Raw genomic sequence first — 13,449 nt, 5'->3', positions numbered from 1 at the left:
AAAAAAAAAAAATCTCGCCAGGATCGTAAGTAGAGGGCAGAGTGTGTGCGGCAAACATACGTCACGGCCTTGAAAAACTCTACGGCACGTGCGGGCAGAAAACTGCAGATACCGCAGTATACTATGCGGCGCATTTTACGCAAATGTCTGAGTGTAAAACCATACCCGCTACAGTTGTTACTTGCTCTGACTATTCGGGACAATGAACTTTGTTCTGATTTTTGAGATGACTTAAAGCGGTTTCTGGGGAAAGATGGTTTCTCATGTAAGTTGGTTTTCAGTGGCCATGTTACACACGTGCAGGAAGATGAATCGTCACAACGTGTGGGTTTGGTGCACTGAACATCGACACCAGATAGTGGAACACATTCGCCTAAAGTTAACCTATTTTCTGCCTTGTCCTCTTCGGAAGTTTATGGACTACTTTTCTTTGCAAAGAAAACTTTGACAGGTTTCATGCAACTCATTATGCTGCAGTAATGGCTTAGGCTACATTTTAACAAGACAGTGGAAACTTCATTCACAATCAGGTGCTGCTCCATTACACTTTCCTCCAAAATTTCCTCAGTGCGGAAGTGCCTCAGTACGGGATTGGACGTGCTTCACATCAGTAAACTCCTCTTCTTCGGTGGCCCTCATTGTAACGTGATTTAGCTCTACGTGATTTCTTCTCATGGGATTATGTTAAACATAGTATGTCCCTGCCTAAACTGCCACTGAATTTGAAAAGTTGCAAGGAAGGATAATTACAAAAATGGTTCAAATGGCACTGAGCACTATGGGACTTAACTTCTAAGGTCATCAGTCCCCTAGAACTTAGAACTACTTAAACCTAACTAACTTAAAGACATCACACACATCCATGCCCGAGACAGGATTCGAACCTGCGACCGTAGCGGTCTCGTGGTTCCAGACTGTAGCGCCTAGAACCGCTCCGTCACCACGGCCGGTGGATAATTACACCTTCGGCCATATCGATCACAATGGTTGGACCGTGTACGGCAAGAGTTTGACTTTCTTACTGACGTTTCCTGCATCACAAACGATGTGCAACAGGTGAACTAAAAACTTGGAGATATGATCTTTCAACTGACGTGCATCTGTTTTCTAGACATATTGTAGTTTCCGCTCAGTCGTCTTCTGAAATCTCGGAGGAACTTACGAACAACACTGTACTTCTTCAGTCTATAAAGTGGTTACCTTCATTTATGTTTTTACTTAATCAATAAAAAAAGCTGGAACTGAGTGAATGACGTTGGTTTATCAAGTACTTATTTGGATTACGTTCACAGTATCACACTGAGGCAATGCATTAAATGAAAACGTGAAAAGGACTCTTCTACACACTCGGTAGCGGCACTGTTTCATACATACAGGGTGAGTCAAAATGATTTCACAACTTTGGAATGATATGTAAATTTATTGACATAACTTACAGAATTGGTGGGGGAAACAGCTACAAGTTTTAAATAACAGTGTCAAGTGCGATTTTGGTTCAGTACAACTACCATTTGTAATGTGGCAAACATACCACCAGTAGTCAATTTTTCCCATACTCACTGAAACAAACCGGGAGTAACTTGTTCAAAGGCAGCGTAGATTCGATTTTTCACGTTGGCAAAATTGTTTGGTAGAGGAGGAACATACGCTCGGTCTTTAACGAAACCTCAAAGAAAGAAATTCAGTGGTGTCAAGTCTGGGGAGCGAGATTTCCATGCGATTGGCCACTCAAGGCCAATTCACCGACCTGGGAAGCGATTATCGAGGAAACCTCATCTACATCTACATCTACATGATAACTCTGCAATTCACATTTAAGTGCTTGGCAGACGGTTCATCGAACCACAATCATACTATCTGTCTACCATTCCACTCCCGAACGGCGCGCGGGAAAAACGAACACCTAAACCTTTCTGTTCGAGCTCTGATTTCTCTTATTTTATTTTGATGATCATTCCTACCTATGTAGGTTGGGCTCAACAAAATATTTTCGCATTCGGAAGAGAAAGTTGATGACTGAAATTTCGTAAATACATCTCGCCGCGACGAAAAACGTCTTTGCTTTAATGACTTCCATCCCAACTCGCGTATCATATCTGCCACACTCTCTCCCCTATTACGTGATAATACAAAACGAGCTGCCCATTTTTGCACCCTTCCGATGTCCTCCGTCAATCCCACCTGGTAAGGATCCCACACCGCGCAGCAATATTCTCCTGCTGGTAAAAGGGGGTACTGATGCACTACGTGAATCAAAATTGAAGCTGTTTGCTACAAAACGACACCTCTACCGATCCTGTAAGTTCTATCAATAAATATCTATATTTTGTAAAGTCCTTTTTGACTGTACATAACTTCATATTTTCTTCAACATAATACACTAAAAAAAAAAGACACGCCACGAATGTGTTATGTAAAGTGGTCTCAAATTGATATTCGTACACGTATTGACGGAAAATCCAAAATTCTAAACTTGACGGCCGATGGATGAATGTGTGACGCTGCACCGCGATTTCATCGCACAGCTGATAAGGATACTAAACAGAGGACTGTCGTTACAATGACAAAGTATTAGTGAATTTCATTCCGTGTACGCAGTTGGACAGCAACTATGCCTCGCACACAGGCGCGTGAACAATATAGCAAAGGTCATCATTCCAGAGAGGGCGTGGAGTTGGGCTCAAAGAAGCCGGCTAGAGTAATCAGCGAGTCGCCACTGTTCGAAAATGTTGGCAGGAATAGATGAACCATGGCCAATCACAGCATCCAGATGGAATCGGTCGATCTAGAGAGAGGACAGAACGTGAGGACCGAATAGCCGTCAGAAGAGCACTCAAAGCCCCAGATTCATCATTTATCTTCGATCCGACGAGCTACTGGTGCTTCAGTGACCAGAAGGACCAATAACAGGTAGCTCACAGGAAGGGGGCTGAGCTTCCAGCGCCTATCGCGCCGACTACCACTCACCTCTGTACACCAACAAGCCCTTTTTGCAGTGGTGTCTCGGCCTGGAATCTCACTGACTGGAGTAGAACTGTCTTCAGTGATGAGTCCCGCTTCGAAATGAGTCCCGATTACTACCGAGGACGCGTCTGGAGACGACCGAACGGCGGTGGGATACCGACCTGACTGTCGCCCGACATACGGAACGACAACCAGGAGTGATGGTCTGGGTGGCATTTCATTTCAGGACCCTTTTGGTTGTCATCCGTGGCTCTCTTACAGCACACCGAGCGGGTTAGCGCAATGGTTAGTACAATGGAGTTGCATTCGGGAGGACCACGTTTCACACCCGCTTGTGTCCAGCCATCCGATTTAGGTTTTCCGAGATTTCCCTAAATCGCTTAAGACAAATAATGGGATGGTTTCGTCGACAGGGCACGACCGATTTCCTTCTCCATCCTTCCCTAATCCGAGCTGGTGCTCCGTCTCTAACAACCTCGTTCACGACGGGGCGTTAAACACTGATCTCCTCCTCCTCTTACAGCACAGCAATGCGTCTACGATATTCTACGCCCCGTTTTGTTGCCCTTCAAGGCAAGCCATCCTGGACTTATATTTCAGCAAGATAATGCCCGCCTGCATACGTCGACAGTTTCTTCGTGCTTGCCAATTCCTACCTAGGCCTGCAAAGTCACCAGCGCTAATTGGACAGAATTTGCCACGGCGTCCCTCAGGAGGACATCCAATAATTCCGTCAATGCCAAACCGAAGAACTGCTTGCATAAGGGCCAGAGGTGGACCAACGGGTAATTGCCTTGCTAAATTTGTAAAGCTCTTTCTCTTGAATAAATCATCCAATTTTTCTCAAGCTGTAACGATTTGCTTGTCTGTACTTGTACGTCACATCTGCCGATTACTGTCACGTTAGGATAATTCCTTTCTCTTCGAGCTTGTTTACTTTCAAGGTACTTATCACTCTATTCTCAGTTGATGGAACTATCTAATTAGTTGTTTATCGCCTTCTCATAAATATCGCCTTCTCGTAAACTATCTATCTCCTTCTCACGTGTCCCGTTGAGTACTTCGGCAATTTTCTAGCAAATATATTTATTTTTCTTCGGCATTTGTGCGACTTGTTAAGGCCTATTCCAACGCGATACGAAAATTTACTCGAACTTACTGTTATATTGCCATCCTCAAATCTGTTACAAAGATAAATATTGTGTAAGCGACAGGTTCAATAAGTTAACGCTAAATCTAACGAGTCTTAGTGATACATAAAATATAAAATTTTAAAATATTTATAGCCACGTATAGCAGTCATACATACGATTAAAATATTCTGATGCAAATCATCGTAAAGTTAAACATGTGAGTACTTGGTGCGTGCTGGTAATACTCAGATTGTGTCTGGTATTTATACAAGAGACTAATGCCAACAGAGGGAACTTTTAGCTAGAGTGCATATTAAACCAGTGTCGTCAGTGTGATGATTAAATTGCGACATGCACAGTCATTAGTTACAGTTTTTTTAATTGCTTCCCATAGCAAAACTAGCGTCTGACAATAAAATTTAACTGACGTGGAATTGGATTCATACTTAAAATACTAATACACAAATATAAGACAGCCAATAGCCTGACTAGGTAAAACATGTAACTTGTTTAAGCTAGTATAAAAAGTGTAACAATAAAATAAAATAAATTATACTAGCTTGTTTGTTTTACCTAGTCAGGCTAGTGGCTGTATTATGTTAGTATTTGAACTTTTTATGGTATTTTAAGTATGAATCCAATTTCACATCAGTTACGTTTTACTGTTAGACGCTCGTTTTGCTATGGGAACCAATTAAAAAAACTGTAACTAATGACTGTGCATGTCGCAATTTAATCATCACACTGGCGACACTGGTTTAATATGCGCTCTAGCTAAAAGGGCCCTCTGTTGGCATTAGTCTCTTGTATAAATACCAGACACAGTCTGAGTATTACCAGCAAGCACCAAGTATTCACACTGCTATTGGAAGTAATTTTTTTTAAAGTAGCTAATGACTGTGCATGCCGCAATTTAATCATCACATTGGCGACACTGGTTTAATATGCGCTCTAGCTAAAAGTGCCCACTGTTGGCATTAGTCTCTTGTATAAATACCAGACACAATCTGAGTATTACCAGCAAGTACCAAGTATTCATATGTTTAACTTTACGATGATTTACATCAGAATATTTTAATCGTACGTATGACTGCTATACGTGGCTATAAACATTTTATAATTTTATATTTTTGTATCACTAAGACTCGTTAGATTTAGCGTTAACGTATTGAACCTGCCGCTTACACAATATTTATCTCTGTAACAGGTCTGAGGATGGCAGTATGCCGAAACCGGTAATAAAGTGTAAGAAATCTGGGTAATCAAGACGGACTTGTGAAAATAAAGTGCCAAAAATAATTGGTTGGTTGGTTGGTTCGTGGGATTGAAGGGACCGGACTGCTAGGGCCATCGGTCCCCAAAAATAATTGCGGACTCATTTACACACTTTATCTCTTCAATTAATAACTTATTGTTATAAGTGACAGTTTCTAAACTGTGTTTTCTTAAAGATCAAAGGAAAAGATCTCATAAGCTCCAATAGATAAGTTACTACAGCTTGCACCAAGCTCAACTTAGCCGTTTCCATTCTATGCTGTAAAGCTCGTACTAGCGTCAGGGCATGTTTGTTTGTAGGGCGGTGATCCTATTTCTATCTGTTTACACTACGGCACACGGCGATCGGCACTCGCCGTTGAGATACGCAGTTGGCCCTGAGCTATAGCAACAGCGCGCCTACCTAGCCTCTGGGTTTACCAACAACCTGGAGATTCTCACCGCAGGAATGGGGTCAGTACATAAACACCGCAAAGAAGCGGGCCAGGGGGCAACGAGCCCTAAACGAATCAGAAGCGTTCAGGGAATGTAAACACCTCACCATCACGAAAAAGAACATTCCTACATATAAATATCGAGTGGTGTATGTCTGTGTACGAAAATATTTCAATCTTCGCATAAACGGAATTCCTTCACAATCTTCTGTGTCTTTTCTTCATTTATATTCTAACAGGTAAACAGAGAGCTTCGTAGGAGCTTTTTCCTCACTTAACCTGTCTATACAGATTGGGTTCGTATGGGTAGCTCGTAGTGACACAGATAATCTATATCTTCGCATTAGTTTTTAATTATCTAGCAACAGATGTAAACTGAACTGAGGTGGAGAAAATCAAACCAGCTTTTGGATTTTTCAAAGATCTGACTAACTTTCAACCTACTAACATGTTCCCATCTTTCAGCTAACAAAAAATGGTCCAAATGGCTCTGAGCACTATGGGACTTAACATCTGAGGTAATCAGTCCCCTACAACTTAGAACTACTTAAACCTAACTAACCTAAGGACATCACACACATCCATGCCAGAGGCAGGATTCGAACCTGCGACCGTAGCGGTCTCGCGGTTCCAGACTGACGCGCCTGGAACCGCCGGCCGATTTTCCAGTCGTCTAGGGTCCAACCGGTATGGATACGAGCCAAGAGAGGCGCTGAAGCGATGTCGTGCTGTTAGCAAAGGCACTCGCGGTGATCGTCTGCTGCCATATCCCATTAATGCCAAATTTCGCCGCACTGTCGTAAGAGATACGTTCATCGTATGCCCCACGTTATTTCTGCGGTTTTTCAAGCAGTGTTGCTTGTTAACACTGACAACTCTACGCAAACGCAGCTGCTCGCGGTCGTTAAGTGACAAACGCAGCTGCTCGCGGTCGTTAAGTGAAGGCCGTTGGCCACTGCGTTGTCTGTGGTGAGAGGTAATGCCCGAAATTTGGTATTCTCGGGATACTTTTTTCACTCTATCCCTTCGCTTAATAGTCAGCGTGTACATTTCTGAGCAAGTGGTGTCTATATACAAGTGAATAATACGGGAAAGAACGTTATCACACAAAAGATATCAGCATACATTGGAACCAAAGCTGAGAAAATCAATTTACAATTCCTCTACTTGCATTACCCCGTAGTTTTGATTATCTGTTGATGTTAATAACATCTCCTAACTGGACAGACTTGTCGGCAAGCAATTATCTGCGACCTTTACTTTTAAGAAATATACTTACTTTCCGCCTGTCGATAACTTTTCTTATTACTGCAAACCGACCGTTTTTGGGTAGTGTCACCCCCTTCAGATTTGTTAAATAATATAAAAATAAATAACTAATGGTTTCTAACCTTATGTTTTCAATATTACAAAGCAAAAAATTTCCATCTGATTCCAATACAAATATTGCACCACATATCATCTATAGTATGGACCCTATTATACAGTAATCACTCTTACTAACGGAACACTGTCAAGATAGTCATATACTAAAACCCAACTAGAACCCTGCCGCTTTATACTTTTCGTGCTTTGACTTTGACAACCAGAAAAACTATATTTCTGGAACGTTATTTCATGCTTTATAAAAATGGATTGGAGAGTCCCGTCAGGTAGTAATGATATTAACATCGACAAACATTACTTTGTGAGTAGTGGTGTCAATAATTTTGTCTCTCATTGACACACAAAAACTCCTTACAATGGGAACAGTTTGAACAAGGTCTTTATTCTATATTGTAAATAGCACAATTTTCACATCTCTTACACTAGCAACAAAATATGGCCATGAGCTACAAGGATTTTGGGTTCAAATTTCACTTGAAAGTGAAAATCTTTTCTTTCTCTTTTCGTTCTGAAAAGAATTGAGAGATATTTCGTGTTATCACTGCTGTCTTCCAACTGAATTTCTTCAGCTTCTAGAGAATAAATGGAAGTATTCTGTTGACGATTGAAACGTGGCGCGGCGTCATTTTTCGTTACTTTGACGTGTAAATTGTTGAGTTCAAATACTTCAAGAATATGTTTTTTTTAATAAACGAAAAGCACTATTTGTTATGATGTTGTTCTATCAAGAACCGACAGAAGGTGCAGTTAACATTTTTCTTTCTCCCAGAATCACTACTTTTCTCATTTGATGTATCAACATCAAATGGAAAATTCTCCTAGTCTCTCTGTATCTTTCAACTTTCTTGCCATGGCCTGTCACGCAATAACAGAAATTTATAGGCCTGACAGGACAAGTAAAGAATTATTTATACGAATGAAAAATCTTCAATATTTTCTGCTTCTAAACAATTATTAGTATACAGAGACTTACCACGAAACGGGAAAGTAATATGAAGCCCGGATTATCACAGAAAACACTTAAAATCAATTGTGGAATGACCAACTTCCAACTACACGCAACCAAACAGTGAAAAATAAAAATAAATATAAAATGATTGACCGACTGAAAATAAGTATCTCCTATTACTATTTTTATTAATGTATACATCACGCTGGTAGCTGATTTGCAACGCAATAGTATAGTGTTTATTATAATATCTGGTGTAGAATAGAACTGTCCAGTGGATACCAGTAACGAAAATAAAGACGCTTTACAAAAGGTAGGAAAAAAATTAAGATTGTGTGCATCAGCTATAGCCTCAAATGCAAGTAATTTTTTTCATATATTTCTCTTCATTTTATTAGCTGTTTGAGACAATGAAGATGCTGCATGGTTAGCTTGTACATCCACCACAGATAATGTATAGTGAATAAATGACTGCCACTGACTGGTCACGAATGGATAACTTATTATTGTACTCGAGTATTTCCTTGTTAGCCTAACCTGAGGCTGATAAATTGCTCTGGTCAGATGACGGGAAAATACAGAACGAATATTTAGTGCTGAGAGGCAAAAGTTGGCGAGATTTCCAGCTTCCAGGAACGCTCCCAGTTGTACGATCTGTCTTACCCACCCGCGTACGACCTTAGCTGTCACTGGTACCTTAAAATAGGCTTGCTGCGGCCTACGCTCGTACCTACGTTCGTATTGCGCGATTCGTAAAGACACATTGGCCGAGGTTAGGAACTCCTAATTACCTATCTTTCTTTTTCCTTTACATTTATAATAAGCTCCATATATTTAGTACTTGGACGCGCTCTCATGTAATTCTTAGATTTTATGATCAATTCCCACGGTAATATTTAGATTTCTGTAGCTGGAACTTTTATGTCAGTTCTATGTGCTATTTTCCAACGAAATTATAGTTTGTTTCTACACTGTTCGATTCATTAAATCGTGAAAATGCTTACATCTTTCATTTGTTGTTACGGCAGTCTGGTCAAGTACACGTCATGAATGGCTAGTAGACGTAGGACAGCTTCAGCAGCCTAATGGGGAAGGTTTTTCCTGTCCTCTGCGGCCGCGGCCGTCTTTCCTTCACGAAGTATGAGAACTGTGTGCATAAGTTTATCTGTGGACCGTAGGTGACAGCAAGGTCATGTGTGTAGTGTAATGTCGTGTTCGTGTTCGAGGTGATGAGAGAAGAGAGAGAGTAAAATCCGGTGCCAACACATAGCTTACTCCTCTCGCAGAGCACCAAGGGTGCTCCCAAGCTTAACGTCCCTCAACGACAGACAGCTCACTACCAACAGTGTTGCATGCATGCCCTCACTCCGTGAAACACTTTGAAGAGGTTTGGAATTTAATCCAGCACAATGGTGCAAAGAGTGGCGATAAGGGACTTTACGCCACCACCCGCCCTGCGCCCTCTGCAGTAAAGACAGAGGAAAAACTGCTAACAGTACGCGGCGTACCCGGAGGTCACCCATCCAAGTACTGGCCGCGCCCAACGGTGCTTAACTTCTACGATCTGAAGGGAACAGGTGTACCCATCTCGGCATTCGGCACGCGATTATATTTGTAAATAATGTGTTTAAATGTGTGTGAAATCTTATGGGACTTAACGTCTAAGGTCATCAGTCCCTAAGCTTACACACTACTTAACCTAAATTATCCTAAGGACAAACACACACACCCATGCCCGAGGGAGGACTCGAACCTCCGCCGGGACCAGTTATATTTGTATTTTTTAAATTCCAGTTTCTGTTTGGACAGTAATTTTAATAAAAAAAGTTAACGACGAGGTTAATAGAGTCGGAGCAAGTGCTTGGGTATGGGATGGATTGGAAAGAAAATCGATAACGTGTTTTTGGAAGGAACTAAACTGGAACTCACCTTAAGGGGAACCACGAAAAATCTAATTCTGGATGGCTGGACGAAGATTCGAATCGTCGTTCTCCTGAACGCCTGTCTGGTATTTTACCACGTCGCCATCTCGTCGCACTGCAATCCGGACGGAAATTTTCTAAGACATCACCCCTGTTCTCGCAGTGGCGCCGTCCTCGTGACTATTGAGGACTCTCGAGCCGACATCCGCTATTCCAGTGGAAGAGGACTTTGTGCGGTTTGGAGATCATAGGTCATTGTTTCCGTAATTCGTCTACATGTTGTGTGGTTGGTACTCTCTAGATTGGCTTAAGGGCTAGTGACTTTTCTGCTGGAGACAAATTTCCGAAAAGTCCTGGCGGGAAGCAGCACTTTGCAGAGGAGTGCTATCAGTGGGAGGAACGAAAGGGACCTTGGAAATGACTGCACTTTGCTCTTAATTTGCTGAAATGAGTGAACGTCAAAACAATTATGTGAAGTCGCTTGAAGCTCAGGAAACCGAGAAGTTGGAGCGCATGAAATCGAGAAGTTGCGTGTAGAAGATGAGTTGTGTGCCCTCCAGAACTGAGACGTCATCTTAAGGTGTTAAATATTTCTGAAGTTGGCGGTTAGTGAGCCTTCGTGATCAAAAATATTACTTTTATAAAAACAGAAAGTCTTAAAGTATTCTAAAGTGAAAAGTGCATTCCCATGCACGAGTTTGGAATTCTGCTTAGTCACTTTCTGGCTTTCTAGGCAGGTGTAGCAGTTTAGTGGTTGTGTAAGTTCTCGGTAGGAAGAGATCTTATATCGAAGTGTGGTGTCGTTATTTAGATGTTTTATAAAAGAGTCTAATTTGGAGAAGTCTGTGTAAAGCTAATAAACAACCCTTGTTCCTGTGGAAATTTTATGAGTATTGTGAGTGAAAGTTGACCTGTTGACTTATCCTGTTTTGGCTTGGTGGAGGTTATCGCCAGAGGTAATTAGGTGATTTGAGTGTTAGTGGTGTATGTTAACCAGTAGAGTGTAATATAATTACACAAAAAATTTCGATTATCGATGTCAAGCTAGTCACGACACCCAATAACAAACTCTTTGACCCAAATCAAAATTTATAAAAAGGAAATTCCAAATTTTGTATTATACATAGACACATTTATAATAACAGCACAATATTGCTGATTTCCTCCTGATTCTACTGGTACCATACAATCCTTCCGAAAACATATTTTAAGAAATTCATATTACTAATGTTGAAAGTACTTTAATACGTTAGCCTAGATTTTGCCACGAAGAATTGAGATCTATAGTAACTAAAAACCATAACAGGATAATAGATTGTAAGGAAGATCAACTCATTCCTCTAATTCCAGGATTGCATAACATTAACAAAGGAAGTTGTTGCGTTACATCCAAATTCGATTAAAACACTTTTTTGAAAAGTAAAATTTATTCGGCATATTCTGGAGGAAAAGATCAAGTTTTAATCATACGATTGTAATCCAAAAGCTTTAGTCGAATTAATTTTACCACAATATAAATCGTAATATTAAACATTCCAAAACTTCGGAAATATTAGGAACTCGAAAAATCTAGGACTAGTTTTGGAATGATCATTAAAACTTCTTTACGATGAAACATTTTATACATAATTTCTCAGTCGTTTGAAATTTCGTAATAAATTCACTTTTTTTTATTCTGCTAAGATAGCGGAGGGGTTTGTGAAAATAATAGTGGACTCAAATGTGGTTATTACCACATTAATATGCATTCATTTAATGTGACACAGAAAAACTATTTTCTGTTAATACAAATGTAAACTAAAATAGCTCTAGCCTTCAGGCAGCTTGCTTCTATTACTAAGCACATGTTAATACTTCGATTTGCGACATCACCTCCCTTAAACTGGTGGAGAGAGGGATGACTTTAAAAACGTTTCGGAGAGACGCCAAGCACCACTTGAGCGTGAGTTGAAATTATAGTAGGTCACGTAGACGTAAAATACTATTAATTTTTGTGAATGTCAACCAAATATAGGTTGGCAACAGTGTCCGATGCCTACCATGAGCGTCTTTTATAAATCTTTACAAAACATACATTGTGCTATAACGATATGTGTAGTAATGCACTTCCCAGATGTGGGGGTGCTACGACTCTGTTTCTGAGAAATGGCGAGTGGCTTTAAAGACTAAATGGTCGACCACAAAAACAATATACAAATCCGAAAGCACAAACCGAAAGCAATCTAAAACGTGAGAGCCAAGAGTCGCCAACAGCGTACAAACAAAGCTACAATAGAAAACCTACAGAAAAACCAAGAGCAAGCGAGTAATTGTGTGCGAAAATAACGTTGGCGATCACGAAGCTTCGGAAATGCCAACGCAACTGGAGGAGGAAAGAGCGCACATTTTCCTCCTAGCTTACACCGCGAGGAACTTGCCAAGTAACATGACGTCCACGCTATCTTCGGTGTAGACATGAAACCAAACAACTTCGGATGGCCAACGCTGGTGCGTCGATCTCGATATCAGAGTCCAGTGAGAGTACTAAAACAGGTTTTGATTTGTCAATAGTTACATCGCTCATAGTTAAAAAACCAGACAGCACAAGTGGCGTGCGGATCCAGAGGCCCTAAATCAGCTTCAGCCACCGAATTCTTCACATTACACTGATGAAACCCACGAGTTCAATTCTTGGCATGTTGTTCTGAACAGGGTCTCAGACTTTTTCTTTATCGAGACCAAACAGGTAACGACGCAAGTGGTTGGATCTCGGAACCTCGCACACTTGCTGAAATCAGTGACATAGCTGCAGGGCAATAACTACTGGTTTTTAAGCAGTGAGAAGTTCAACGTCGTCTCGCAGGTCAAAGAAGGCTGGGGATCCTTATTCAGATTATCTTGTACGTACAGCATTGATCTTGGTCCGTCAATAAACATTTCCTATTTATCTTGGGCCCCAGGACCCGTGGATTCCGACCGTGGCCGCAAGCCAGACTTTGCCACGGAAGCTCCGCCATCGAGTCGAAGGCAGGTTTCAGTTTCAAGAGAGCTAATGCGAAATGTTCACTTTTTGTGCCACCTCCACCAGCACACCTACCAGAACCACAAGCTCATGTCAAAAACGCCTTTGAGAACCGTTAACGAAAATGCTACACCGTATTTAAGACGTTTAAACCCATAGAAAGCGGAGCAGAAAGTTACTCGAAATGTAGCACACAAATTAAAACCAGAATAGCAAAGACTAAAGAAGCAATGGCAAGAAGAGGATTGTTTTCTGAAGCAATGTGGACAGAAATTTAAGAAAAGATTGAAAATGTATTTTGTATGGAGTGTCCTCTTGAATGGTGCTGAAACTTGGACATTGAGGAAAGAAGATAGGCAAGGGTGGAGGCTTTTGAGACGTGGAT

The 13,449-nt window shown here is 41.1% G+C and overlaps 1 protein-coding gene across 5 annotated transcripts in view; it reads right to left on the bottom strand.

The window, feature by feature from the left end:
- The window catches only part of LOC124796334 (FH1/FH2 domain-containing protein 3), a 646,429-nt gene that overhangs the window by 233,613 nt on the left and 399,367 nt on the right, over positions 1-13,449 (bottom strand). The window lies entirely within an intron of this gene.

The sequence above is a fragment of the Schistocerca piceifrons genome, chromosome 4 (genome assembly GCF_021461385.2).
Source record: "Schistocerca piceifrons isolate TAMUIC-IGC-003096 chromosome 4, iqSchPice1.1, whole genome shotgun sequence".
In the NCBI taxonomy this organism is placed as follows: Eukaryota; Metazoa; Arthropoda; class Insecta; order Orthoptera; family Acrididae; genus Schistocerca; species Schistocerca piceifrons.
Note: the sequence above shows the minus strand (reverse complement) of the source record. Positions and strands in the feature narration are given on the sequence as shown.